Source organism: Eleginops maclovinus, chromosome 4, assembly GCF_036324505.1.
Source record: "Eleginops maclovinus isolate JMC-PN-2008 ecotype Puerto Natales chromosome 4, JC_Emac_rtc_rv5, whole genome shotgun sequence".
Taxonomy (NCBI): Eukaryota; Metazoa; Chordata; class Actinopteri; order Perciformes; family Eleginopidae; genus Eleginops; species Eleginops maclovinus.
Genome location: NC_086352.1, coordinates 392,952 through 399,132, shown reverse-complemented (window position 1 = coordinate 399,132; position 6,181 = coordinate 392,952). Strand labels below are relative to the sequence as shown.

Here is a 6,181-nt window from a genome sequence, read left to right as displayed (position 1 = left end):
GTTACAGCAAGAGATGATGACCTTTATCTTTACTAATAAAGAGTTTCAACCAGGAGTCTGAGGCTGTTTTCCACACCATACACACACACACACACACACACACACACACACACACACACACACACACACACACACACACACACACACACACACACACACACAGCAATAGAATAGAATGACTTTATTGAGTTTTTAAGCAACCACACACACATACCAGAGCAGGTTGCTGGTTCTCCTCTTGTTAGTGAGCCAGGCAGCAGCAGGTTGCTGGTTCTCCTCTTGTTAGTGAGCCAGGCAGCAGCAGGTTGCTGGTTCTCCTCTTGTTAGTGAGCCAGGCAGCAGCAGGTTGCTGGTTCTCCTCCTGTTAGTGAGCCAGGCAGCAGCAGGTTGCTGGTTCTCCTCCTGTTAGTGAGCCAGGCAGCAGCAGGTTGCTGGTTCTTTTCCTGAGGGCGGGGTCTCTCAGTCCTGTTGTCCCTCCGCAGATCGAGCAGTTTTCCTCCCCGGACTCTGGAAGTGTCTCCGGGCTGTTTGGAGCGGCTGTCCGGTGAGAGGTGAGTCTGACCCGGTCTATGCGTCCCTTAGTCTCCGCTCTACTTACATTAACCCCTCTGGCTGCAAGGCTTCGGGTCCCGGTCCGCAGGCGTGTCTGACAGCCGGACTCCCTTCAGAAAACACTCTCTTTAACATGTCCTTGCTTTTCTCTGAGGTCTCACACTTTACAGACAAACCAAAAGCTGTTTCTGAAACGGGGTTAAGCCGTCTTTCATTCGGCTCAGGTTGTGTTATAACAAGAGGTTTTTCTGAGACGGTTCTGAGGGTTATGGTCCCACAGCCGTTAAATACAAAGCGGAGCAGCGCGCGGACAGAGAGTTTAAAAGAGAGTCTTTCTGACCGGAGTCTCGTGAGGATCCGGACCTTAGTGTCGGATCAATATGGAAGATTTTACACATTTGATACTTTAATACTGTGTGTGTGTGTGTGTGTGTGTGTGTGTGTGTGTGTGTGTGTGTGTGTGTGTGTGTGTGTGTGTGTGTGTGTGTGTGTGTGAGTCGGGTGTTCCCAGCCTGTCCTGGCACGGCACGGCTCGCATACTGAATAGCTGACATTCCTACACACACACACACACACACACACACACACACACACACACACACACACACACACACAGAGTTGCTGAACCTGCTTACAGACACTACATGTATCCAGATGGAACTGAAAACACATAATAACTAAGTGTGTGTGTGTGTGTGTGTGTGTGTGTGTGTGTGTGTGTGTGTGTGTGTGTGTGTGTGTGTGTATGTGAGTGTGTGTGCGCGCGCGCGCGCGCGTGTGTGTTACCTGGATCAGGTGTGTTTCTCTGACTGCATGTTGTGTAGTTTCCTGAGTCTGTTGGTGTGACGTTCAGGGGCCCTCAGGTGTGACAGAAGATATTGACTTCACAGTGTGGGGAACATGAGTCAGGCATGCAATTGGTCACTTCTATCCAAAAACTACAGATAGTTTGACATATTGGAAAATGTACTTATTAGCTTTTTTGAGGGGAGTGTGTTTAATACAAGGCTATGGCCAGTGGCATGTTAGATTAGCATAAACACCATAGATGTGACTAAAACAACCAAAGGGTTAAAACAAAGAACTGATTCTGTGTTTATATCCAAGTCAAAAGTCAAAGTCCACTTTATTGTCAAAGTTTCCACATGTGTTCTACATAGAGGAAATTGAAATACCGTTTCTTATATATTTACTAATAGAACAGTTTGTATTAGCTTTGGTGTAGTTCTGACTGTACCCTTTGGTGTATTTCTGACTGTACCCTTTGGTGTAGTTCTGACTGAACTCTTTGGTATATTTCTGACTGTACCCTTTGGTGTAGTTCTGACTGTACCCTTTGGTGTATTTCTGACTGTACCCTTTGGTGTAGTTCTGACTGTACCCTTTGGTGTATTTCTGACTGTACCCTTTGGTGTAGTTCTGACTGTACCCTTTGGTATAGTTCTGACTGTACCCTTTGGTATATTTCTGACTGTACCCTTTGGTGTATTTCTGACTGTACCCTTTGGTGTAGTTCTGACTGTACCCTTTGGTGTAGTTCTGACTGTATTTCTGACTGTACCCTTTGGTGTAGTTCTGACTGTACCCTTTGGTGTAGTTCTGACTGTATTTCTGACTGTACCCTTTGGTGTAGTTCTGACTGTACCCTTTGGTGTAGTTCTGACTGTACCCTTTGGTATATTTCTGACTGTACCCTTTGGTGTATTTCTGACTGTACCCTTTGGTGTAGTTCTGACTGTACCCTTTGGTGTAGTTCTGACTGTACTCTTTGGTATAGTTCTGACTGTACTCTTTGGTGTAGTTCTGACTGTACCCTTTGGTGTAGTTCTGACTGTACTCTTTGGTGTAGTTCTGACTGTACCCTTTGGTGTAGTTCTGACTGTACTCTTTGGTGTAGTTCTGACTGTACCCTTTGGTGTAGTTCTGACTGTACTCTTTGGTGTAGTTCTGACTGTACCCTTTGGTGTAGTTCTGACTGTACCTTTGGTTGTATTTCTGACTGTACCCTTTGGTGTAGTTCTGACTGTACCCTTTGGTGTAGTTCTGACTGTACCCTTTGGTATATTTCTGACTGTACCCTTTGGTGTAGTTCTGACTGTACCCTTTGGTGTAGTTCTGACTGTACCCTTTGGTGTAGTTCTGACTGTATTTCTGACTGTACCCTTTGGTGTAGTTCTGACTGTACCCTTTGGTGTAGTTCTGACTGTAGTTCTGACTGTACCCTTTGGTGTAGTTCTGACTGTAGTTCTGACTGTACTCTTTGGTGTAGTTCTGACTGTACTCTTTGGTGTAGTTCCGACTGTAGTTCTGACTGTACTCTTTGGTGTGGTCTGACTGTAGTCTCACTGTACTCTTTGGTGTGGTTCTGACTGTACTCTTTGGTGTAGTTCTGACTGTAGTTCAGACTGTACTCTTTGGTGTGGTTCTGGACTGTACTCTTTGGTGTAGTTCTGACTGTAGTTCTGACTGTACTCTTTGGTGTAGTTCTGACTGTAGTTCTGACTAGTCTTTGGTGAAGTTCTCACTGTACTCTTTGGTGTAGTTCTGACTGTACTCTTTGGTGTGGTTCTGACTGTACTCTTTGGTGTAGTTCTGACTGTAGTTCTGACTGTACTCTTTGGTGTAGTTCTGACTGTACTCTTTGGTGTAGTTCTGACTGTAGTTCTGACTGTACTCTTTGGTTTAGTTCTGACTGTACTCTTTGGGTGTAGTTCTGACTGTATCTTTGGTATAGGTTCTGACTGTAGTTCAGACTGTACTCTTTGGTTTAGTTCTGACTGTAGTTCTGACTGTACTCTTTGGTTTAGTTCTGACTGTACTCTTTTGGTGTAGTCTGGACTGAAGTCCCCGACTGTAATCTTTGGTGAAGTTCTGACTTTACTCTTTGGTGTAGTTCTGGCTGTACACGTTGGTGTAGTTCTGCTGTAGTTCTGACTGTACTCTTTGGTGACAGTTCTGACTGTAGTTCTGGCTGTAATCTTTGGTGAAGTTCTGACCTGTACTCTTTGGTGTAGTTCTGACTGTACTCTTTGATGTAGTTCTGACTGTACTCTTTTCTGTGTAGTTCTGGCTGTACTCTTTGGTGTAGTTCTGACTCTACTCGTGGTTTAGTTCTGACTATAGTTCTGACTGTACTCTGGATGTAGTTCTGACTCTACTCGTTGGTGTAGTTCTGACTATAGTTCTGACTGTACTCTTTGGTGTAGTTCTGACTGTACTCTTTGGTGTAGTTCTGCTTGTAGTTCTGACTGTAGTCTTTGGTTTAGTTTTGAGTGTAGTCTTTGGTTTAGTTCTGACTGTAGTTCTGACTAGTCTTTGGTTTAGTTCTGACTGTAGTTCTGACTGTAGTCTTTGGTGAAGTTCTGACTTTAGACTTTGGTTTAGTTCTGACTGTAGTTCTGACTGTAGTTCTAGCTGTAGACTCTGTAGTTCTGGCTGTAGTCTCTGTAGTTCTGACTGTAGTGTTGGCGGTATCTCCCGTAGTTTTTGGCGGGAGGGCTTTCCTGTTTGGCTTAGGGTCTCTGGAGTTCTGAAATTTTAGGGCTCTAGTTTGGGGTGTAATCTCTTTTATTTTTTGGCCCGTAGTTTTGGCCCGTAGTGTTTGGGGGGTTTAAATTTTTGTTTGTTTTGGCTGTATTTTGGCCCGTAATTTCTGTAGTTGTGATGTAGGGTTTTTGGGTGAATATATGTAGGGTTTTTGATGTATTTTTTTGGGGTTTTTAAATCTGTAGTTCTGATGTAGTTTTGGCGTAAAAATTTGTCGGGTTTTGGGCTGTAGGTTTTTGGGTGTAAAATCGTTTGTTGGGGACGGTTTGTTTTGGGTGTAATTCTGTAGTTGTGAAATGTTGTTTTGGTTTTAATCTTGTTTGTTTTGACTGTAGTTTTGGCTTTTAAATTTTGTTTGTTTTGACTGTGTTTTTGGGGGTTTTAATTTCTGTAGTTTTTGACTGTAGGTTTTTTTGGGTTTTAACTTTGTAAATTCTGCTGGAGTTTTGGCTTTTAACATTTGTAGTTCTGGGCTGTGTTTTTGGGTGTAATTTCTGTAGGGTTTTGACTTTAGTTTTGGGTGTAAATTTGAGTTTGTGCTGTAGTTTTGGCTGTAATATCTGTAGGGTTTTGACTGTAGTTTTTTGGCCCGTAAAAATTTGTAGGGTTTTTGGGCTGTAGTTTTGGCGGGAACATTTGTAGTTGTGACCCGTTTTTTGGCTTTTTAAAATTTGTAGTTGTGGGCTGTTAAAATTTGGCTGTAAAATTTTGTAGTTGGGGAATTTAGGTTTTTTGGGTGTAACATTTTTAGTTTCTGACGTTTGTTTTGGGGTTTTAAAAATTTTTTAGGGTTTTTGACTGAATTTTTTGGGTGTAATATCTGTCGTTCTGACTGTAGTTGGGTTTTTTTGTGCAGGTGGAAGAAACAATGAAAAAAAATTTTTATTTACATCAGAAAAAATTGCAGAGTTTGTATGAAAGGGAAAGGGACAGCAGGTTCGCTAGGCTAAAGAACCCCAAAGGTCCTGAGTCAGTCGTCTCCGTCAGCGTTCAGGGGTTTCTGTTTTTTCAAGGATTTCATTCTGCCCCGAGAGGCGGTGCTCAGGGGGCCCAAGATTTTAAAAAAAAGTTAAACTGTTGTTTCTGACTGTAACATTTCTTGTGGGCCTGTGTGACATTTATCCTTCATAAACATGTTGTGGGTGAAGATTTTTTTTAACTGAAACGTCCATTTGACTAATCTGAAGGATTTTGTCCCGGAAAATTTCAGATTTTTTTTTTTAATAAACCCTTTTAAACTTTAATTCACACCACACACAAACAACACACTCAAACCAACACCCCCCAAACACACAAACACACACCCCCAAAAACCCCACCACAACACACACACATGTTTTTTGTGCTTTTTTAAACTGGGAAATTTTGTTTAGTTTCCCGATGAGCTGGTTTGATGTGTATAGAGAGGTGTGTAAGTATTAAATTTTTAATGTACAGTATGATGTACAGTATGATATACAGTATGGATGTTAGAGTAAGATTTAGTACAGTATGATGTACAGTATGATGTACAGTATGATGTACAGTATGATGTACAGTATGATTACAGTATGATGTACAGTACCAGTATGATTACAGTATGATGTACAGATTGATGTACAGTACGTAGATGTACAGTATGATGTACAGTATGATGTACAGTATGATGTACAGTACAGTATGAGTACATTGATGTACAGTATGATATACAGTTGATGTACAGTTATGATGTTTTGTACAGTTTGAAATTTCAGTTTGATGTACAGTATGATGTACAGTACAGTAATGATTACAGTATGATTACAGTAAGGTTTATGACGTACTATGGGTTACAGTAATATGATGTCAGTATGATTAACAGTATGATGTACAGTTGATGTACTGTTAGATGTTTCCGTTAAAGATGTTTCAGTATGATTGACAGTATGTTTTACAGTAAGATATAACAAATATGATTGTACAGTTTTGATGTACAGTACGTTTGATGATACAGTATGATGTACAGTAGATGATATCAGTATGATGTATTAGTATGATCAGATATGTACAGTATGATGTACAGTAGATATACAGTAATGATATACAGTATGAATGTACAGTATGA

General features: G+C 41.4%; 1 protein-coding gene across 1 annotated transcript in view; it reads left to right on the top strand.

Annotated features, from left to right (window-relative positions):
* Positions 1 to 406: 406 nt before the first annotated feature.
* plxnb3 (plexin B3) overlaps positions 407 to 6,181 on the top strand; it is a 66,772-nt gene continuing 60,997 nt past the window's right edge. The window contains 1 exon segment of the mRNA XM_063881256.1: positions 407 to 551. The gene's annotated coding sequence lies outside the window, so the exon portion shown is untranslated.